The following is a 12,088-nucleotide window of genomic DNA, read 5'->3' as shown; positions in this document are numbered from 1 at the left end:
ACATATGTAGAGTCTCAAGTAGTTTTCACAAATCCTGATAGAAGATGGAAGCAGAAAAGTCTTAAGTGAGAGAAACAGAAGTTCTACTCCTGCAACAGATTTTCAAAACACAGAGTTTACAGAAGGTATGATCTGACGCCCAAATGTCCATATGTGCAGTTGTCCACAGAGAAAATCAAAAAAACAAGCACTAGAAGCAAGCATCCACAAATCAAATGCCATTAGGCAGAAACTGCCAGTGGTTGGTCAGCCTACTGCTGTTAACAGACAATACAGTTGGCAATCCGTCTAAATACATTCAAATTTTCAAGTCTATTTCCTCCTTATGTGGAGCAACCGTACTATCCTCTTCACTCAAAACCAAGGAGAATAATTGCTCTAGTTTTGCCAGTTCATCCACATTGTGGACATAACACCCTAACACTGAATATGTAAGATGTGAACGTTATATGCTTACTAAAGGAGTCTGCATCTGTAAAAGAATACAGGGAGATGGATGGATCACACAGCTTCAACATTAAAAAAGGTTAATGAAGAGACACCTGGGTCCTTATGGAGCACTAAATGTAGTATGCAGAAAGTCCTGAGACTGGATCTCATAAAACTTGCCCGGTATGTTAAATGGCTTCTGAAAAAGAAACTACTTCAGCCAATCTAGCCTGTTCAGAAGATGAATAGATAAGCATACTAACCAAGAAAAGAATAGTTATGTAAAATCTTACCATAAATCATAGGATGTCCTTCTCTTCACTGCTGCAGTATTCTTAACCAGAGGGATCACCCGCCTGAAGGTGACCCGACATCACCCAGTATACAAAAGTCTTGTACTACTGTAGGGTACGCGGGATGTTGCATGTAGGCTGCTGTCGGATGTAGGCCATAAAAGAGGCTTGCTGCACATACCATCCTCAGAACTAAATGCCCCAGGAGAAATGCCAGACTAAGAATATAAAAGGTCAGTACATTCAAGCAAAACAATAGACTAGGGGGGAAGGACGGAGGGATAGAATACTGCAGCAGTGAATAGACAGACATCTATGGTTATGGTAAGATTTTACACAACTGTTCTATGTCCTTCTATTTATTTGCTGCAGTATTCATAACCTGAGAGAAAGTGCCAAAGCTCAAGAAGGAAGGGAGGAGGAAGGAGTAGAGGAGCTCTCAATGAAGCCATGTAAAATGCCTTTAGCAAATCTGGCTCTGGAAATGTCATACAGTTTGTAGTGTTTGGTAAAGGTATGGATAGAAGACCTGCTGACTGCTCAAGGAGGATTCTGTTATCTAAGCCCTTGAGGAATGACTTAGAGGAAGCCACAGCCCTGGTAGAGTGGGCCTTTATGGGTAGTGTAACAAAGGCAAATAGTCTGAAATCCAAGAAGAAACAGTCGGGCTTGGAAATGGGTAAACCTACAGCCTGGGATGAAAGTTCACAAACAGCTGATCAGACTTCCTGATAGCTTTAGTCTTGTCCAGGTAAAACCTAAGTTGCCTGTTTACATCTAAGGAGTGTAGTACCTTCTCACTGTGGTTCTGTGGAGAAGGGAAGAAGGTTAGTAATTGAATGGACTGGTTAAGGGATAACTCATTAACCACTTTTCTCATAAAGGAAGGATTTGTTTCTCAAGGATACCCTATCCTTATGAAATACCAAGAAGGGGGCACAGCCATAAGGGCTTGAAGTTCCAACACCCTTCTGGCTGAGGTCAAGACCACTAGTAAAACAGTTTTCTAAGAGCAATGTTTGAGGGAGGCTGAAGATGCGGGCTCAAAAGGGGCCAGGACCAGCTTTTCTAGAACAAAATTAAGGTCCCAAGAAGGAGGAGGACTAGGTTTCCTGGGAGGCTTAATGTGAAGGACGCCCTTAAAGAATTGTTTCACCTCAAATCTGGATGCTAAAGGAGGAGAAAGAGGCAGACAAGCAGAAATAGCTAATGTGCTTTGATAAAAGAGGAAGCCAAGCCAGCACAGAGCAATTCACACAAGACAGAATCACTGGGATTCCCACTGTCAGTGGGTCTTGGTTCTTAGAGAAACACCAAAGTGAAAATCTTTTCCACTTGGAAATGCAAGATTTTCTGGTATTAGGTTTTATGGCCTCCTGCAAAACCCTGAGTACATCCTCTGTGAATAGGTGTCTAAAGGGGATTAAAATCCTATCACCCACAGTGTCAGCTGTAGCTTTGACAAGTGTGGGTGTATTAGGGCTCCTTTGTTCTGTGTGATTAGGTTCACTCTGTGGGGTAACTTGTGGTGATGGCCCTTTGCTAATGTAGAAGGAGGGGGAACCAGTGCTGCCTTGGCCAAAAGGGAGTCACCAGCAGGATTTTGATTGGTCCTGTTGAATCCTGATCAGGACCTTTGGTATTAGAGGATGGGGAGGGAATGCATACATAAACAACCTCTTCCAAGAGAAGGAGTGGGCATCTTCCAAATTACATGACTTGAAACTCTGGCACAAAATTTTGGAAGTTGTCTGTTCAGGGGGGATGGCAAATAAATATATTTGAGGAATACCCCATTGGTGGACTATGTCCAGGAACATGTCCCGGTGAAGCATCCATTCGTGGGATTGAGTCAGGGACCTGCTTAGGGAGTCTGCCACGAGATTCTGGTTGGAGAAAATGTACAATGCCTGAATAGTCATGTGGTATTGTGCAAGAAATTCCCATAAGAGAAGAGCCGTCCTGCAAAGAAGATAGGATTTGGTCCCCCCGTGCTTGTTCACATACCAGAGGAATGTCATGTTTTCTGTGAACAGTTGTAGAGGGCTTGGGCAAAGAAGACGTTGAAATGCTTATAGAGCTAGAAGTAATGCTCACATTTCCCTGATGTTGATGTGTTCTATTTTTTTAGGGAGGGAGACCAAATTTCCTGAACTGTGAATTTGTCCAAGGCCAATCCCCAGCCCACTTCTGATGCATCTGTGTAGAGCGCTAGGACTGGGGTGAGAGGATACAGGGGTAGACCAGGATTTATGTCTATCTGTTGGATCCACCAGAACAGTTCCCTCTTTAGGTAAGGAACGAGAGGAAATTTGTATTACAGGGGCTGTGAATGCTGGGTCCCCACCGATCTGAGGAACCACTGGAATTTTCTTATGTGGAGTTTTGCCATCAGTACCATGGGAATGGCTGAAGCCATGAATCCCAGCACCTTGAGGAACTCCCTGGCTGTTATGTGAGTCAAGGGGAGAAGGCAGTGAAGAAGGACCGAAGGTCCTGCACCATCTGAGGTGGAAGTGACACTCAGATAGTGTCGGTCTGGATTCGACAACTGAGGAAAATGTGATCCTGTGAAGGTGAGGACTGGCTTCCTGTAGTTGTTGGAGAATTCCAGTTTTCCAAGAAGGAAAATGGTGGTCTCCAGGTTTTGGAGTAGAGTGTGGGAAGTTGAGGCCTGTAAGAACAGACTGTCCAGGTATGGAAAAATCTGGAAGCCCAAAAGTCTGCAGTGTGCGATCACTGGAACCTGGCATTTTGTGAATATCCTTGGTGCTGTAGAAAGACCAAAGGGCAAGGCAGAGAATTGAAAATGCCAGGAACCCACAGAAAAACGCAAGAATTTCCTGAACATGGGGTGAATGGGGATGTGAAGGTAAGCATCTTTTACACCTAGTGATGCCATGTATCCTTGTGGAAGGATAAGGGGAAATAGAATTTGGAGTGTCAACATTCTGAAAGTAGGAACCTTTAAGAAAGTATTGAGATGGGATAAATCCAGGATTGGTCTTCAGGGGTCATTCTTTCTGGGTACTAAGAACATTCTGGAATAGAAGCCGTTCCCTTCTGAATGGAGTCATGTTTCCAAATCTCCCAAAGGAGTTTTGGGAAGACAGGCAACTGCTCTCGGGGGGGGGGGGTTGAGGGATGCCCATGAAGGTGAGGGTGGAGTGCCAAACCATGAAGTACCCTTTTTTGATTATGGAAAGAACCCAGGTGCCTTGGGTAATGCTTTCCCAGACCCTGTGAGCATGTGAAAGGCGAGGGAAAGGGGATAAGGGAGATATCTGGAGGGTAGTCACAGGATCCCTGCTTTGTCAGGAAACGACTGCCTTAGCAGCGAGGATGGCTGAGAACCCCTAGGCTTCTGTTATCTCTTTCCTCCTCTGGAAGACTTACCGGAGGGGTGTTGAGTACTGCTATGGACAAAAACAGGCTTAGATCAGATATTCCTATGAAACCTGGGCACAGGAAAAAACAGATTTTCAACTCCTTGAGTTCCTTGTTTTTTTCCTATAGGGACTTAAGTAGAGAGGCTGCTGCTTTGCCAAATAAGGCTGAATTGTCTAATGGTGCATCCATTAATTTAGATTTCAAGTCATCCTGGAGGAGCTACAACCTGAGACAGGAAAATATTCTAGGAACTGAACCAGTAGCAGCTGCCCTGGCACAAGCCTCTGCAGCATCATAGTTGTATTTAATGGAATGTTTTGCCACTTAGGAGGAAGCTCCCAAGACAGAGCCAAGACTTTTCCTTCTGAGTCTGGAAGATCTGCAATGGCACTAGATGCCTGAGACAAAAGCTCTAAGGAGTACTTAGTCATGTGTGTCTGATGTCAAGATGGCTGATGTGTAGACCATTTTGCCCAGTCACGCAAGGGTTCTACTCTCTTTGTCTGATGGGAGAAGATAGGAAGAGGGAAGCATCATACAAGATTTATCTGCAGCTACAGAAATGACGTCAGGGTCTTCAGCAGGACACTTAAAGAGGAATTTACAATCCTCAGGGACCTTGTAGAAGCAGTCGGGCTTCTTGAGGGCTGGAGCCTGGGAGTCTGGGGTTTGTGAAGTATTGTGAAAAGCATCCAGAAATGCAAGATTCACAGGTGGGAACTGCAGAGGAACCTGGAACATCAACTTGTAGAAGCCGATAGTATCTTTTCTGGACATGAGAAATTTGGGAAGTATGCCACTTAAAGTGTTCTCCCACTTTCAGGAGAGTTTCACCAAAACATGTCTCATCCACAGGGGAGTCAGCAATGACTGACTTCTCTTAAGGGGAAGCATATTCCTGGGGAGATGTGATTTGTGTAGAATAATCCAAAGATTCCTCTTCACAAGAGGAAGATTCATCAGATGAGTCATTGTTCCTAATCCTTTCTTGAGAAGCTTGGAAAGCAGTTGTAGGAGCAGGCTGAGAGGTATGCAGCTCGAGTGTCATGAAGGTCTGAAGCAAGCTTTGAGAAAAGGCCTGCCAATCTATAGGCGCCTCTCTGCTAGGGAACAAATGCTTATTTTTTTGTTTTTTCATTGCAACGTCGGAAGACCAGATGAAATCCTACATTCAAAAGTGTCTATCTGTTCTCTTGCTGAGTGCAAGGTACCCCTCCAGGACCCTATGTACTTTCGAGCCTAGGTTCCCCCATAACATCCTGATCGGACATTTGTTCAACCTTCACAGATGTGCTCGCGGTTGAAGTCAAGGCGGCCTCAGAAATGGGCTTGACCTGTGAATCCATGCCTGAAGTCAGATGAGCCTCCGGGTTGATAAGCACCTTGGGAGAAACATCTGACAGTGGAGGTGCAGTGGAAGCCGCAGGCTGAGGTTTCTTGGCTTTATGCTTCACCGGCTTGGCGTCGGACCCTAAACTACCCTCCACAAACTTAGCTAACAACTTAAGCCATTGATTCTCTAAATAAATAGCATGAGAGGAAAGCCTGATTTTAAGGGTCTCAGGAATAAAGGACTGGCAAATGCTACAGGACTTATGGTCATGGTTATGGCCTAAATAAAAGACACACTATTAATGGCTGTCCTTATGTGGAATTTGTCTTCCAGACTAGCACTTGCCCTTTTTTGATGACATAACCTAAACAGTAGTAAAAGAAAATATTCCCCACCGGGGCACTTATATGGCAAAAGACTGAAGCCGCAAACGCTGAAAAAAATCAGACCAACAGTCGTAATGGCATTCTGACTGGTGGCAGAAAAGTTCTGAGGATGGTACATGCGTACATCATTTTTATGGCCTACGTCCGACAGCAGCTTATGTGCAATGTCCCACGTATCCTACAGTAGCATAACACTTTTGCATACTGGCCAACGTCAGGTCGCCTTCAGTTGGGAGATCTTCAGGTTAAGAATACTGTAGCAAGTGAATAGGAGGACATATAAAAGTTTCAAGGAAAACAGGAATTCTGCAGAGGTGAAAAAAAAAATGAAGACTGCTCTTATGCGAAACGTTTTAGCCTGTACTGGAAAACAGAATTGCTCTACACAAGATCACTATATTCCAATATGGTGAAAGCAGGTAGCCCAACCATGGAAAACAAAGGATAAGAGTTGAGACATACAAATCTGCGAGTTCACCATATGAGGAGAAGAGAGGTACCTCTCTCAAATACACAACTCCCAGCATGCACCTGTAACATGGAAATTTTTCTGATTGCTTCTTAGACCTCTGAATTTGCCATAAGAAAAATTGAAGAGATCACAGGAAGTACAGAAGGGGCAAGGTATGTGACAGATTCACACATCCTGATACATAGTAAAAGTGAACACCACTAAAAGTGAAATGGTCTTTAGGTAAAGTGGTACCTGAAGAGCCTGACCCCAGGTCCACCTGTGCCACAGCAATGTGACAACGATAAACTTTGGTCTCTCTGTTGTATGAGCTTCAACAGCTGACAAGGAATTGGAAAGGATGGAAAAAGGAAAAGAAATGTTCTCTTCCGATCCAAAAAGAAGTCATCCACCTTTTACCCAGCCTTGCTATGCTGCAGGGAAAAGAACTTGAGAAGGACCTCATTCTCACCCTGTCAAGAGAACAGCCTCACTATGAGCGATTTTAAGCTCACCTCCCCAGAACCTATAGAGCCAGCCTACAATCCCACAGAGTTTAAGTTCTACATCCTCTGGAGCAAAGCTGCCCTAAGTGCCCCCACCACCACCAAAACTTAGCTACTACGAAAAACTGAATTATAACTTGTGAAATAAACAGGGATACACAAGCAGTTTGTGTAATATGTTCACCAATCCATGGAACAGCAGCAAGAATCTGACACAAGGAGTAGATCCAACAGGAAATAAAGGCTCTGCAACCACTGACAGTGTTTTGTCCACTGGTACATTTCATAGGCAGACACAAAAAAAATGGGGAGCTTCATGCTACCACTAACATCAGGATTTGCAGAAGGATATAAGCTATACACACTTCAAAATGCTGAGACTGAGAACTCAAATCCATGATCTCGACAGTCATCACTAGGGGAAATAGGAAGTAGCAATGGATGGTGCTCAACTGTGCCCTGATGAAAGAAATCCTCTGCACTCATAGGACAGAGAAATCAGACAGCCATCCCAAGTGGCCACAACCAAAACAAAGTCTAAGTCATAGCTGACAATGGGAATTCTTTTCAAGAGATCATTAGACAGCTGTTTTTGGCATTCAACAGCACTAGGAGGTCATTTCACTGAAATGACCCAACCAGTAATGCCACAAACTCAGTGGGCAGAAGAATGGCTAAGAGGAGCTCTCTGTACTGGAGATATCAAGTCTCCAGGACAAACTTATGGTAAAAAGACAATCCAAAACCATAACTAAGAAAAACTATCAAAGACTGGAGAATGACCACATTGAAAAAGAGCATTCTTTATGTGACATTCTAAGTTGTTGAAGTCCAGAATGGGTCAAACAGCCAAATGTCTTCTCAATAAAGACCTGCAAGTAAAAGCCATTTCCCTGTTCCTTTAATGGCACAGCTTCCTTGGCCTCTCTCAGATTAAAAAAAAATGTTACTGGGTCAGTAACTCCTCGGACACAGACTAGTCTACCAGACGAGACCCTGACAGAAGCAAAAGAAGCAACTCAAGTTCAAGCCCTTTTACATTACCAGCCAGGACCTTCCTGTTTTGGATTATGGCTCTGCGAAGTAGGACAAAACAGATAACTGACCTCTAACTCTCAGTCCTAGCTAGTACTCCAGACTGCTGCAGTGTCATCTGCACAGCTAGTCTCACTCAATTTAGCAAGCAACGCTAGAAAGACAAGCAACATCTGATGTTTTTGTAGACAACGATGCACACAGAGAGGTCTTTTCTTCTTAAGCTTTGGGGCTGCCTATGTGAGGAAGTAAAGGTTAAGAAGGTCCATGCAATGCATGCTCTTATAATGACAATACTTACTTCTCTTCTGAAGGTCCTCAACATGTTAGGAGGACTCTACTTTTCAAATGGCATATTAGGAATAGCCTAATATGTCCTTTGAAAAGGCATATTAGGAATGGTCTGAAGGAGGTCCTCTTGAAAGATGCAGAATCATAACAAAGTTATATAGATTTCCTGACCTCAAGAGTTAGTCAGCTGAAACAGCTGAAGCCTGATTCACTAAGAATGACTACATCTCAAGAGAAATGAGAACATCAGTTAAGGGCATTAAAGGCAATAGCGGAAGAAGACAGCATCGTTTTGTCAAATTTGTCCAGAACTTTAGACTCACAGCTCAGCAGACGCATGATCAAATGCTGAGGTTTTCAGACCCAATAGTAGGAAAGGAAATACACAGAAGAAAACCTTATGCTGCTTAAAGAAAAAAGTTGATCATCTGTAATATGGCGAGCTTAGAAAGAGATCTTTTTAATCATCTTTATTGGATTATCACGCATGACATAGGCAACTGTACATTTATATAAATGAAAACAAACCATACTGACATATTCCCACTTACAAACATTATACATCACCATAATCTTCTGTACAGTCCAACATTACATACCTCACTCAGTTCTTGCCTTCCCTTAAACCTTATTCTTCCTCCAAAACATTATTCTACATGCATGTTCCTACATTTCCAATTTTCCCATGCAATTTGCTCCTACCCTTTTCTAGAGATCCCACTTCCAGTTCTTTTAATCTCTGTTACTACAGTTACCAATTCAATTAAGTTTTTTTAGTCTTTGATTTCCATTTTCTGGTAATTGCTTTTTTTTTTTTGGCAACCACCAAAATTAAACTCAGCAAGGCCTTACCATGTCAAGGCAATTCAGATCCTGCATCCCAGCTCACAGAAATAATTTCCTTAGTTATACCAATTTGCTCAACCAGTATTTCTGGCAAAGTAGTCTGCAGGGAATTTTTAAAGCCTGACAAATCATTACACTCCCAGAAAACTATCAGCAGTACTGTCCACTAAACCAGGTCTACTAAACCAGCTGACCCAGCATCTGTCACATTGCTGAAACATTTTCTAAAAGCCATCTTTAAACTTCACTCTCCTCCTCGCTTTTTTTTTCTAGTCTAAAACAAGTTACTACTTCTGGAAGCAATAAACTTGTATGAAAAAGTCTCAGTTTTCAATGTATACTCCTTTTTATTCAACTTTCCATTCAGTTGTGTGCATTATTGCATTGACTCTGTGTATCCCTAGGACTCATTCTGACCATCAACAATCTAACATCTAACAATCTCTAATACCCATGTCACTCATTTAGTTACCATGCCCTACTCATATAACACCCCACATCAGCCAACGGGGCAGTTTTCTTTTCTGCTGAGAAAAATCAGCCTTTTCTGGTAATGGTAATCTATATATTACAGGTGCTTAGTGGCCAGCCTCTGCTGCTGATGCACAATTTTCAAATGTACAAAAGCATGCCACAGCAGGTCTCTATGGTGCATCACAAACATCATATGTATGTCACAGGTCTGCATCATAAAGACTTGCTTTGATGAACTTCTAAGCCTGTTTCCAATGGAGTTTGTAACCCTAAGTGAAGAGATATATTTAAAGAACATTTAGCTAGCCTCCCAGGGGAGGATTTGGTGTAGAAGTTCTAACACAGGTGACATCACAGCATGATGGAGTGAGTCCCCAAAGTAAGGAGAAGCAGGAAGATCAGGAGACATCTGAAGAAGAAATATGGACACGGGAAAAAAAAACAGATTTAATATGGTGTAGTAGTTATGAAAAGGAAAAAGCAAAACTAATCAATACAAAAAAGCAGCACCACAGATATTTGTAGAAAAGTACAGGCAAAGAAATCTGCACATGGAAAATTTTACAATACAAAAAATAAGACAAAGAGGAAAAGCAGAAAAAAGAGATTAGTAATGGAGAAGTTAAAGAAAAAAAAGAGACTGAGGTTAAGGAGTACCTGCGAAGTGAAGGATCCAGTGAAGAAAATTTAAAAACCCCACTGATCTCTCACAATTCAGACAGCTCCATAACCAACTAAAATGGCTAATCAGTGACAAAAAACAATACTACCTAACCTTCAAAAGAATTACAAACAAAACCGTAAGAAATTTTAGAACTCCATTTCATCTCTAATTATCCTTGGCACAAAAACCAATCCATGCCTTTTCCAGAAAAAAAACTGTCAGTGAAATAGCCACCCTCTTCAACGCACACTTCGACGCTATAGCCAAACTCACCACCATCACTTTCCCTCACACTAAGACTACTACCAACCATCATCCTCCATCTCCTTCCCCACAGAAAACAGCCCCCAACTCATCTACCTTTTCTTTCTCCCCCATCCCCAACACCACCATAACAAAACTTCTCCTTAAACTGAAGCCTGGCTCCTGTGCCCCCAACAAATTACCTCCAGAATATCTCCAAATGTCAAGAAGATTCACTGCTTATCCCATCAGCATACTTCTCAATGGATCTCTCCAAGAGTCTTATGTTCCAACTCTATGGAAAAAAGCATACATTCTTCCAATCCATAAAGAAGGTAACACAGATATCTCTAATTTCAGTTCCATTGCAATTCTTTCCCCTCTCTAAAATCCTTGAGAAATGAGAAATGCATTCATTATCAACATCTAAACTATCTAGAACTAAACAATCTCCTCTCCCAACTCAGCATGGCTTTAGACTTGGTCACACCACCACTACTGCCCTTATTTAGTTTATGGACACAGTCAAGCAAGCCAGAAACAATGGTAAATTTGTATCCTCTCTCTTTCTTTACCTATCAAAAGCCTTTGATACGTTCTCCCACCCCCTACTCCTCAGTAAACTCTCCACCCTAGGTATCTCCCAAACAACTCTAAACTGGTTCACAAACTATATAAGAGATAGACAACAATCCACTAGATCATAGGAGATTACTAGGCTATTGGCCCTGAGGCCCTTATAAGCCTAGCCAAGAGTTTAGCCCATGTTTAGACAAATCAGCACCCAACACCCCTTTCCAGCAGGGACACAGGTGGAATCTCAGGGGTGTATTTTCTGTTTCCCATCAAGTTATCCAGGTTTCACTTAAAAAGGGATAATGAGGCACTCTGCTTGACGTGGAGAGGGAGTCTGTTCCACAGATGGGGGAGTCTCTGGGACACAAATCTGTCCTGCCAACAAGTCCTATTGATATCACAGACCAGGTTGAGGTCCCGCGTATGGGTTGTTCGAGTGGAGCTTGACTTGCAGATATGCAGCAGTCACATCAAGGTGGGGTCTGAGATTGCTTTATATGCCAAACAAAGGTCACCCTTGAGGAGTCTGTATGAAACAGAGTAGAGGGATAGGGCTTTTAGCCTATGTGTGTGGGGTAGATGTCGGAGGCCCTGGATTCTCCTGGTGAGGAACCACTGTGGTCTTTCCAGCTACTGCATGTGCTTTGTGTGGTGTTATACTCAAAAACTGGCCTTATAAACGAAGACTACAGGGATGTTATGACCTCTTTGCCCCTGGATGAGATACCCTTACTTAAGGGGTGGGCCATGTAGAAAGCTTTTTGTACAAAGGAAGCAACATAGTGGTCAAAAGTCAGGTAGCTATCAACTTGGTTGTCCAAATCCCTCACTACTGATTGTGTACTTAGGACATTGTTATTAATGAGATAATATGTGGGAATGTCATTCTCCCCAAAGGGGATGATGATGCATTTTTTGGCATTCAGCTTGAAGCCATGTTGGGCACAACTCCTTCTCCCCCTTCCTTAACTCTTCTACAGGAGTCCCCCAAGGCTCCATATTAGGTCCCCTTTTATTCAGTACTTTTATAAATGTCTTCCGTACAAACCTCAAACACGCACCTGTTGTACAATATGCAGACAATTTGACCATTGTTTGCTCTGCTAAATCCACAACAGAAGTCTTGCAGATTTGCCAGAATGCCTTTACCACTACCGAAATCTGGATGGCT

At 42.8% G+C, this 12,088-nt stretch overlaps 1 protein-coding gene across 1 annotated transcript in view; it reads right to left on the bottom strand.

Moving 5' to 3' along the window:
* MTRR (5-methyltetrahydrofolate-homocysteine methyltransferase reductase) overlaps nucleotides 1-12,088 on the bottom strand; it is a 780,817-nt gene that overhangs the window by 613,240 nt on the left and 155,489 nt on the right. The gene's annotated exons all lie outside the window — the stretch shown is intronic.

The sequence above is a fragment of the Protopterus annectens genome, chromosome 3.part0 (genome assembly GCF_019279795.1).
Source record: "Protopterus annectens isolate FY-2018-M chromosome 3.part0, PAN1.0, whole genome shotgun sequence".
Classification (NCBI taxonomy): Eukaryota; Metazoa; Chordata; order Ceratodontiformes; family Protopteridae; genus Protopterus; species Protopterus annectens.
This window is presented reverse-complemented; position numbering and strand designations above follow the sequence as displayed.